Below are 11,208 nucleotides of genomic sequence, written 5' to 3' on the forward strand. Positions count from 1 at the left end.
TAATTCTTTTACTACCTGGATAAACATACAGATTACTCCTTTTCTCAGAAAGACAGAGAGAGAGAGACAATCAACATAGAGGAGACATCATAGAACCACCAAAAACAGTGAAGAAAAGAGTTAAGTTTAAATAAGAAAGAGAGAATAAGGAGATGCTTTACAGCTGAAATATCTTTCTGTTAAAGCTATGGAGATGGACAATAATAGTATAAAAAGACTCCTTTAATTCATGATAAGAGTATTAGGAGGAGTGAGATATTCAAAGTGTAACTTTTGAGCAGAAGAGAGACAGAGAGAGTGCTTGTGATACTGTGAGTTGCTGGAATTGAGTTGAGTGAAGATTTTGAAGCTTTGAGGGCAAAGAGAAAACTGTTTTCCAGGAAGGCTCACAGAGACAAATGAAGAAGACTTCTGCCTTTGAATAACTTATCCTTAAAATAAGATTCCTAAACTCTGTGACCCATACACACCTTGGAGATGTGAAATGGGAGGAGAAGATCTAATGACAGATTTCCGGGCAGCTGGCATTAGAGAAATAGAAAACTATGATGAAAAATAGTTTTCTCGTGAGAAACTCCGTAAGCTAACAGAAAGAGACTTCTGTTTCTCTACAAAGACTGATGAAAGACTGTAGCAAGAATTAAGACTGTTTTTAACCACCAAAGTCCTAAAGTTATTTGTCTCTATGTTGTCATGTGTACAGAGAAATAGTTAAGATGTAGAAGATAAGGAGGTTTTCTGAAAGTTTATTCTGGTATTCTCATTCTTGTAGTTTGTTAATAAACTGTCTTTATTCCTTTAAGTCTTAAGCCTGTTTTGCTCTTGTTTTAATCCATATCTCACAACAAAAAAAAAATAAGTAGTTTTTTAGTTACTGGTTTAAAACCACGACAGGTGACCACTTCTTGAGTGGGTAAGCAGATAAATGCTTTTATGGGATGATGGAGTTGTACAAGAAAAGATGGTCATATACAAGGAAGCAAATGTTTGCATGATAATCTAAGTAGCACAGCATACCTAAAACTGAGTGAAATTATACTACTCAGGTTCACTGACGTCAGGAAGCTTCCATAATGAGTATTCTTTTATTATGCTAATACTTGCACAGGGTCACAAGTTCTTCAACTTGGATGTAATAATATGCTCCAGCAAGGTGTGCCAGACATTAACATGTTTAGAGTTGCTACCTGTCTTTTTCTAAGCACAGTATTAAGCAGTAGAGTAATTAAACAATGTGTCAATTTTGCGAGCACAACCTGCACTGAAGCCAGAGAAAACAGTTTCTTAAGTAGTGAGGCACTAAATGCCTTAAAATACCAGGAACAACTTTCCTGCTAAAGTTTTCTATGTATTTGTGCCTTGTATGCATGACAACACTGGTTTTCCCCATACAATTCTGTGAATTAAGAAATTAAGATGCACTCTTGGAACTTTTTAAAATCAAATAGAATAGCATGCCTGTAAGCATAGTACAACTGTATTTTAAATCCTCCTTTTTCTAGATATTTTCAGGTAATGAAATGAAAAAAATGGATTTGTTTAGTTGTTTTGGCTTGGGTTTTTTTTGTTTTTTTGTTTTTTTAATATTCAGTTTTTAGTTAAAAATAAACCAACTACATGTTGCACTATATTGGGAACTATATTGGGAAAGTGAGGTAGTAACAACACAGACTCTCTTGCGAGATGAACAGGAGAGCAAGATTTATTACCTCAGATCTTCTTTTATAGACAAGTACACAAAGGTCCAGAAAGGTAAAACTCTTATTGGTCAGTGGTGTACACCACCCCTCAATCTTCTCTTGCAAGAAAATAAGAAACCGACAAAACAACACCTGCAAGGCTGTCTTCTATCTCTAAGGATCATTTTGATTCCTCCTTATGATTTCCCAGGCAACTTTCTCAGGTTAAGATTGAGAAAGTTATTTGACTTGCTTTTCTACAGACACTGTGCTCCCTGCTTGCTGCTTGTATTTAGCATCCACTACTATGACTGCTTATTCATATTGAGAGACTGCCAGCTATTCACCAGTCTTCATAGAAGTAATTGTGAATGCCGTTTATTTCTATCTTTAGCACACCTTTTATAGGGTTCTACAGGGTCTGCGGGCAGAGCAAGCTACTATTGGCTAACAGACACAGTTTACATTTTTTCTCCTACACACAAGAATATTGTTTTGCTTTACTCTCTCTTCTGCAGGCAAGTTTCAAGGATTTTAGCCCTTAATATCACAACTTATTTCAAAGGCTGGTTTGTGCAGACAGGCCTTTACTAATATATAAAATATATCAACAATTCCCCCTTTCTCTTTTTGCACAAACCAGGCTTTGGATAAGATAACATACAACTTAGACTGTCATCCCGATTAACATTATAAGTAAAATCCGTCCCCCTTCTAGCACAAGAGACTTCAACCATCCAGTGATGCCCCAGCTGGCGAACCAACTTCCAATGGGGTCACTATCTTCTTTCAGGGCATGTAACCCATCTTGTAGCTGTTGTAGTTGCTTATGGATGGAAGCTGAATGATCAGTAAGATCCAAGCAGCACATGCCTTCAAACTCCTCACAACCATGTCCTTGTGCTAAGAGCAAAAGGTCAATTGCAGCTCGATTTCATAATACTGCATGACATACACTACTCACATCAGCTGAAAGCTCACTTAACATTGTGGATGTTAAATTCAATCCTTCCTTAGTCCAACAAGCAAGCCTTTTTAGGGTGGCTAAACTTTAATTCATTCAGGCTTCGCTTTGACTGTTTGATGTTTTTCATTTTGCTAGCTACATTCAGCAATTGGTGTAAGCTTGGGTGGAACAAAGTAAGTTTCCCAAGATAACAGGGTCTTCTATGTGGACTAGCAGGAATTTAATTCCATGCTTTATCTCCACAGATTAGGAATACGGAACTAGGTAATCGCTTTGGTAATTGTTCTGTGAGATTGCACCACAAATAAAGGCTTTACTTTCAATGGTAGTAACAAGATCAGCTATAGGGTTGACTGACTGCAGCCTAGTGCTGCATGAGAGTGCATGCATGCTGCATTACTTTGTTAGAATGACTTTTTGTTGAGGGTTCAAACATTATCCATCCACCTGCAGTATTGGTGGAACTTAACAAATCTCATTCTTCTGAGGGTTGTAACATTAAGAACTTTGGTAATTTTTGCTTGCCAACAGACTTCATGTTGTCTTAATGTGAAGCCAACAGTGCAATTGCACTCTTGCAACATTGCCAATTGATTTAGTCGAGTCTCGTTACTAATTAAACCTTTAAATGCTGGAGGATCCCATTCAGGGACTCCTGCGAGACAGGTGCGAAAGGATCTCCAGGGGTGGCTAGGCTTAGACACATTGACCTTTGGCCAGCTCAATGTGCCAGAGTGACCCATATGTTCTGTCGATTTTGGATGTTAGTTAGCAAATAGTTGGTCAGGACTATACACAACACAATTACCATAAGCAGTTTGTCCCATGCAAATGACATCATGTTTGCAAGCTCACAGCTAAAACTCCAATCGTTAAATGAACTTTCAACGATGCTTACACTTGCTCTTGAAGGGGGAATACTTATACTTTATACTAACATAGCAATTACTACACAGACTAAACTCTTTATCTTAAACTATTATCTAACTACTTTTAACACACGTGCTTTGGTATATATGTAGTCTAAGCGTGAAAGCAATTTGCTGAAAGGGTAAACACACAACTACAATTTGCTTTACATACAGTTAGATGGATCTTTTCTTAGATCTTCTACAGCATTTCTCCAACACGATTCAGTCCTGGAACGTTCACTGCTCCCGTGATGTCAGCTGGCAGTTGATCGGTGACTGAGGGCTTTGATGTTCAAGTTGTTCTTCACATCCTTCTAAATCTTAAAACAAAGGATAACTGAAAAATTGCTAGAGACACAACATCATAATAACAACATAAAATTTCTGTTGGCAACTGTCTATAGAGTGTTCAGACACAACTGTGTCCTGACAGGTCCACTTCTGATCCATGTCTGGAGTACCAAGGCTGTGTGATGACCTCTCTGCTCACTGGATCTCATGTGTTCAGAGGCACACAGTCTGGTCAGATGGACAGGTGACCTTCTTGAACCTGCCAACAAAACACAGACACTTCTCCCCTTGAAGTTAATGAATTACACTAATTAAATGCTTTTAGGGCATCCATTTCCCCCGTTTTCTTAAAAAAAAAATAAAATGAGATGTACTTCTGTTATAAACATCAACATCAACACAAAACCATATACACAATTCATAAGAACTTATACCGGTTAAAAATCAATTAAATCATAAACATTATTAATAAGACATGTAATATAAAACTACTGTTAATTACTAAAACACTGCACCAGCATCCCATAGTTAGCAAACAAACAGAAACAAAAAAAATCAGTGAAGGATTGGATAATCACCTCCGGAAATGATTCTCCAAGCCCACTTCAAAATCGATCCAGCTGTCATATTAAAAGGGTCAAATTGCTGAGTCAAAAAGTGACTCAAATACTGATTTGGTACAGAAAACATCTGGATCTGTTGGCAAACATTCCATCCAGGTAAAGTCAAGTCTTGACCAGGGCCTGGCTTTAAACTGGAAAGATGCCTCTTAACATATTTCTAGAACAAGGTTCTCAATAGCAGCAGATATGAGATGCTTACAGCACAGCAAACTGTTAAAGTGCATTTGTACAAAGCAAATGATCAGAAGCCTTAGGTACCAGACCAATTAAACATGCAACAGTTGGCTTAATCTGAAGCCTCCCCCATGGCAGCTGATCCTCACCAATGGTACATCTTCTTAAAATTCTGGAAACACTGAAAAATAAGAAAGCTATAACAAACAAAACTGCAGAGATTTCAACAAACAATAGAACTCCCGATGAAATCAAGGGTGTCACAGACTGCATTCACTTTTATTCACAAGCAGGTATTCATCAGCGTTCCGTCACAGCCGTGTCAGTTGTGGCTATCTTCATTTCTCTAAGAAAATAACTGTACTTTGCAGTTTAAACAAGTGTCTCCAATAAAACATAAAACAATTTAAATTAAACAATATTTAAACCTAACAATAATTATTTATGACAAAAGGAAATAACAAACTTAACCCTAAAAGAATATCTAAGTTAGAAAACTTAACTTAAAAACATTCAAGCCTAAACATTATAAAATTTGACTATCCTTAATTCTATTAACACTTAATCTATATTAAATAAAAACATAACTTAATCTTATTCTGTTACTACAAAAAAGCAACTAGAAGTTTGATATATACCTTTTAAACACAATATAACAATAACATGGATTCACTATAAAGGTTATAAAAATGTAGCAAATACATCACAAGTCTATGTCATCTAGCTTTGAGAATAACCCACAATAACTGCAAATGTTACTAAAAATACTTATTCATAACAGAAATTTGCCTAGTATATGCTTAAACTGGTTAGGATGTTAAAGTGCAGTTTTTCTAGAGAAAAACCACAACAACACAGGATTTGGCAGGTTGCCATTTAGCTTTTGTAGTACTTTTCAGAAGCATCAAGTCCAATTTTTAAACTAAAATCCAAAATCCAAATTGGTATATATGCAGTTATATGTGTTTTATATAACAAAAGAACTCATTAAAATTACCTTATTAAAATTGTGGAAAAAACAAGCAAATAGATTATATACTTTAACTTAACTTTGTCTTGTACAGTAAAGTTCTCTTAACTAATTATTTTTTAAACTACAAATCTCTTCTGTAGATAACATTAATTGGAAGGTTTTCTTAGTAGCTGTAAATCATACCATGTTTTAACCTTAGGTTCTGAGAGGAATGATGAGTTTGTCTTTACAAACAAGCTGTGGGTCAGTTGATAAGATGTAGCTATCAGTGAGAGACGACAGAAACAATGGGATGGATTCCAGTAGAAGATCAAAGAGGCACTGAAAGAACACTATGAATTCCATAAAAGTTAAGAAGGGATTATGCATTGGGGGTGGGGGGGGGAAGGTACCCCAGGTATCAGGCGTTCTGGGAAGCCTGTACCTCTCAAGTACCTCAGCCTATGGGGAAAGGGAGAAGGGACAAGCGGCCGGGAATTAGGATAAAAAGGAGGCTGCGCCCTCCAAAAATTTGAGAGACCCCAGGGGAATGCCCCATGGCCTCTCCCTTTATTCGAATAAAGAAAAAGGACTCCTCTGTCTCCTTTTTGGACATAAACCTCTGGTGTTCGTGGATTAATTTTCCTGACAATTTTTGGGGGCTCGTCCGGGATATTTCCACCGTCCGGGGCGGTGGGCAGCGAGCGGAGCTGAAGGCGCGCCTCACCCAGTTTCGGTGATCAGCTCCCCTCGGTGGCGGCCAGCACCGGGCGATCGATTGGGTTCCCGAGACTGTCCAGGAGACAGACGAGAGGCGGACCAGGGGGGTCCGTGAAGAGTCCACAGGGAAGGACCACTGAAAACCTCACCGGTGAGTAAAATGGGATCTTCGGGGAGCAGGCCTGGGAGGGCACCCAGGGAGGGTAGCACAGGCAAGCCTGGGAGGGCACCCAGGGAGGGTAGCACAGGCTAAACAGGGCACCCATGGAGGGTTGCAAGGGTACAGCCGGGAAGGGGTCCTGGCAAAAGGGATGACGATCCCACAATACCCCCGGAGAGTCCCTTGGGTAGAATGCTGAGATCTTGGGACAGATTATGCATTCACACAGAGGTAACTATGGAGATGATGGTAAAATATTGTTATTATGTATGGCCAGAGTATAAGTTGCCGAATGGACTTATATGGCCATCTTATGGAACAGATAGAATTCATTTGTGCCGAATTCTGTGGAGGTATCTAGAGGAGAATTGGAAAGGATGGATTGAAAGGGAATGTGGATTGATATGGTTTAAACAAGCAACAGGAGAAATCTATGTGTTAAGAAAAAAAGGAGAAGAGGAAAAACGGGGGGTGGGGAAGAAGAAAACAGTGAAGATTAAAATGTTTTTCCGCACCTTCCCCCGTCTTGTCGTCCGGTGGTACCAGCTGACCCAGGGCCAGCTGCAAGTCCCGGTATCCTCACCTTCCAGGGCAAAGGGATCAGGGAAATGCTGTCCCTACAGCTGCACCTGAGAATAACAGTAGTGTAGGGGGAAGGGAGCAGCATATCATATCAATGCCTGGAACTAGAAGGGATCTCGAGAATCCACGCCCGGGGTGGGGGGGCAATAAAGGAAGTCAAGAAAGAGTCTTTGGCAGCAGGAGATGGATGGATTGTGTTAGTGTGCTGGAACAGAATTGGTTAATAGAGAGTGTGGAGAGACATGGTTGAAGCAGGGACCAGGAGTGGAGGTGCAGGACCAGGAGCACTGGCTGGGGGCCTGTGGGGCTGCTGAGACTCAGCACTGGGCAGTGCCTGACCCCACCGGCCCCGGGCAGGGGCAGCAGCAGCTGCCGGCCCTTTGAGGCTGCGGGACGCCCTGTCCGCCTGTGGTGCTGCTGGCCGTGCCCGCCAGGAGCACTGGAGCAGGGAGGATCTGTTTGGACAATGTGGCAGGACAGGGACTGGCTCTGGTATTCGGTGTGTGGTAAATAGAGTGAGCACAAGGAGGAAAGGCGAAGGTGATGGCCTTTTTCAGGCCAGAGAAAGAAAAACCGCAAGGTCCAAGGGGTCCCCCGGGACAGAGGGGACGGGATCGGCCACAAGGAAGTGGCAGAGGCGTTCTCTCCCCAGCAAGGGAGACCCAAGCCAAACAGTGGCTGGGAAAGGATCAGTGGGCTGTCTTCAGGGCATAGGACACTGAAAACAGCAATGTCTGCAAAAAAAAATAAAAAAAAAAAAAGAGCCAAGAACAGCTGGACTGCCGAGAAAGTCCAGAAGATAAGAGAAATGGATTGTTAAGAGTGTCAAAGGCTCTCATTATATCCACCAACCTAGAGCCGTTGTCAACTTCTAAAGTGGATCTGGATCGAGGAGAGGTGTGTGTCTTAGTAAAAACAAAGACCTCTCGATTCACCTTAATTTTTATCCCCGAGGGAGAAAATTGTCTAAAGAATTTTTTAATCGTTCAAAGGAGTTGTGAGAATTGTAGTTTCTTCTGTGGGCTCAGAAGTTTAACCATCTTTCTTTGAAAGAATTGTAAAAATTGTAGTAAATTAATTTGGAGATTTAATTAATTTGTCTACATGAAGTTTTGTGCAGAATGGCTCCAGTTTGGAGGGGACCACACCCCTCTGCTTTTTGTATGTTTTGTTGTAAAAAGCCAGAACTGGCAAGTTTCAGTTATTAAGCCAATGCTGCAAGTCATACCTTGTGGGGAACATCCCCACCAGTCTGTGGTGTGTTGTAGCCCTAAAGCAAATTCTGTAACTGCAACCTTGTAAAAATAGTGTCCTATAGAAAGCCTGAGTATTTGTCATGCACTTCCTCTGTAGAAATTATGAGAAAACTTTAAAGGAAAGTATTTTGTTTCTTTCCTTAATAAAAGTTTTAAATGTTAAAAGTTATAAAATGTTATAAGTATTAGAGTTTCCTTAATGGAAGTTAATTTGTTAGTCATCTCCCTAAGCCTAAAATGGACTTAATGCAAAAATTAAGATAAAGAGTGGTTAATTACTAAAAAGAAAAAAAAAAGGAATAAATAAAGAAATGTAATGTAATTGGCTTGAAGCAGTGGCATTACTTGCTGCTGAACTAAATCATGTTTATACAAAGTCACGCAAAAGAAATTTTAATTCAGGAGCATGAGAGAACACAGAGACCTGTTGCCTATTTTTCTAAAATGTTAGACCCAGTAGCCAGAATCTGGCCCCATTGTCTGCAGAACTGCGCAGCCACAGCTCTGATGGTGGCTGAAGCCTGAAAGCTGACAAGGGGGGTTATCTGATTGTTAAAGTTTCACACCAGATTAAAGCGTTGTTAACTGAGAGAGCCTCTAAGTGGATGACCAGCTCTAAGTTGCTAAGATATGAATCTTGTCTATTAGAACAAGAAAATTTAGAATTTAAAAACAAGGAAAGTTTTAACCCAGCCTCCTGTTTGAATGGCCCTGAAGAAGGGAGCCAAGGAAAATTCCATGATTGTATTCAAGTAATAGATCTACAAACTAGGGCAAGGAATGATCTGAGAGACATCCCATGGCCTGAAGGGGAAAACGTGTTTATTGATGGGTCTTCAAAAGTGATAAAAAGAAGACGATTTACAGGATACTCTGTCGTGAGTGGAAAGCAATTAAAAGAAGGGAGGAAGTTACCGGCCACCTGGTCAGCTCAGACGGCCGAGCTGTATGCCCTCGTGAGAGCTTGTGAGTTATACCAAGACAAGACAGTAAATATTTTTACTGATTCTAAATATGCATATGGTGTGATACACGCATTTGGGAAACTGTAGGAAGAGAGAGGTTTATTAACCTGCAGAAGAAAAACGTTAGCTCATGAGAACTTAATCTCCCGCCTATTGGAGGTGGTGAATTTACCAAAAAAGGTAGCAATAATACACATCAAGGGACACCAGGCAGGGTACTCGGAAGAGGCAGTAAGAAATAGACTGGCTGATGAAGAAGCTCGAAAAGCTGCATTGTTGCCAGAAATCTCTAAGTTACTTCCCTTGCTCCCAGTAACTGCCCCCTTGCCAGAGAAGCTGTCTTTTCCACCAGAACTTGACATAGTTAAAAAGAGTGGGGCAGAAGAAAGAGAGGGTAATTAGTTTACAAGAGATAGTAAGCAGTGGATACCGAAAGCTTTAGCCTCCCAACTGCTAAAACAGCTCCACGAAGGGAGTCATTGGGGCTCCCGAGAGATAGCAAAAGCCTTCCTCAAAATGTATGCTGCTGTGGGTCTTTTTGTTCTGGCAAAACGAGCTGTTGATGGTTGTTTGATTTGTGCTAAGACAAATAACAAAGTTACAAAGAAACTGGCCAGGGGCGGGAGGCCTTGGGCTGTACGTCCCTTCCAGAGGTGCCAAGTGGATTTTACTGAGATGCCCCGAGTGAAGAGATTTTTTAGTATGTCTGTTATGAGTAGCCAGAAGTGTTCCCAAGTGTTTCCGTAACTACAAGGTCAATTATTAAAGTATTTTTTTTTTAAAAACAAGATCAGGTCGAGTTGAAAAAAAAATGAATGGAAAAATAAAGAAGCATCTTCTAAAGCTGGTGATAGAAACTGATATGCCATGGGTGTAGCTCTTGACACTAGCTTTAGCAAGAGTAAGGGCCAGACCGAAGAGAAATATTCAACTATCTCCCTTTGAACTGAAGTTTAGAATTCCTTATCTTTGTAATTCTCGGCCTGAGTCAAGAGTAGAGTTAAGTGATGGATATTTAGAACAATTTGTGGCCTGGATACTGTCTCTTGTGAAATTTATTCGACAGGAAACTCTGCTGGCATAGACCCTGCCTTTAGACAAGTGAAAACCAAGAGACTGAGTCCTAGTTAAAGAGTAGAAAGAAGCACCACTGGTGGCTAAGTGGCGTGGACCTTTCCAGCTGTTGCTGACCACAGAAACAGCCGTCAAGAGAGCTGAACACGAGTCAAGGTCTCTGAGGCCCCAGAGGTTTGGACATCTCAGCTGGAAGAGAAAGATGGGAAGCCGCGACTGACACTCCGCAGGAGTGGACTGAAGCAGTAGCTGGTGCGTCGACATCAGGGGAAGCCCTGAGTGCCTACCCACAGACTGCCTGCTGAAATAGTCTGTATGGAAATCCCTACTCTCAAATCTCCAGCCACTGGGAGCCAATCCATGCTGTCATTGCTTTCTTTATGCTAAGCTGTTTCTGTGCTTTCACTTGCCACAGGTGGTGTAGAAGACAACGTGAAATTAAAAATTAGAAATTAGATTATAACACTATTAGAATGTTTCTCTTAATAATTTTACCTTTATATTTTCAGTTAAGTTGGAGTCTAAAGTGAGAAAATAAGTTTTTTTACTTTAAGAGAACAAGTAGCAAAGACCTTTAACCTTAAAAACTGTTGGGTCTGTAGAGGGCCAGGAGGATCTGAAAGCTGGCCATGGGTGGCCAGCCCAGTCGAGCCTAAATGGTGAGTTAGCACCTTGAGTGAAGTCAATAATAGAACTGGATTTTGAGACAAAGAAAGAAGTCCATGGCAGCTTCATTCTTCTGAAAGAGGCATTTATTGCTTAAACAAAACAGGAAGCACATATGTGAGAAAGAGCATTTGTGACTGGACTTTAAGTTTAGATTGTTAGACCCCCAACTGCCCTCCTTATGACTG

The sequence above is a fragment of the Cyanistes caeruleus genome, chromosome 2 (genome assembly GCF_971803275.1).
Source record: "Cyanistes caeruleus chromosome 2, bCyaCae1.hap1.1, whole genome shotgun sequence".
NCBI classification, from domain to species: Eukaryota; Metazoa; Chordata; class Aves; order Passeriformes; family Paridae; genus Cyanistes; species Cyanistes caeruleus.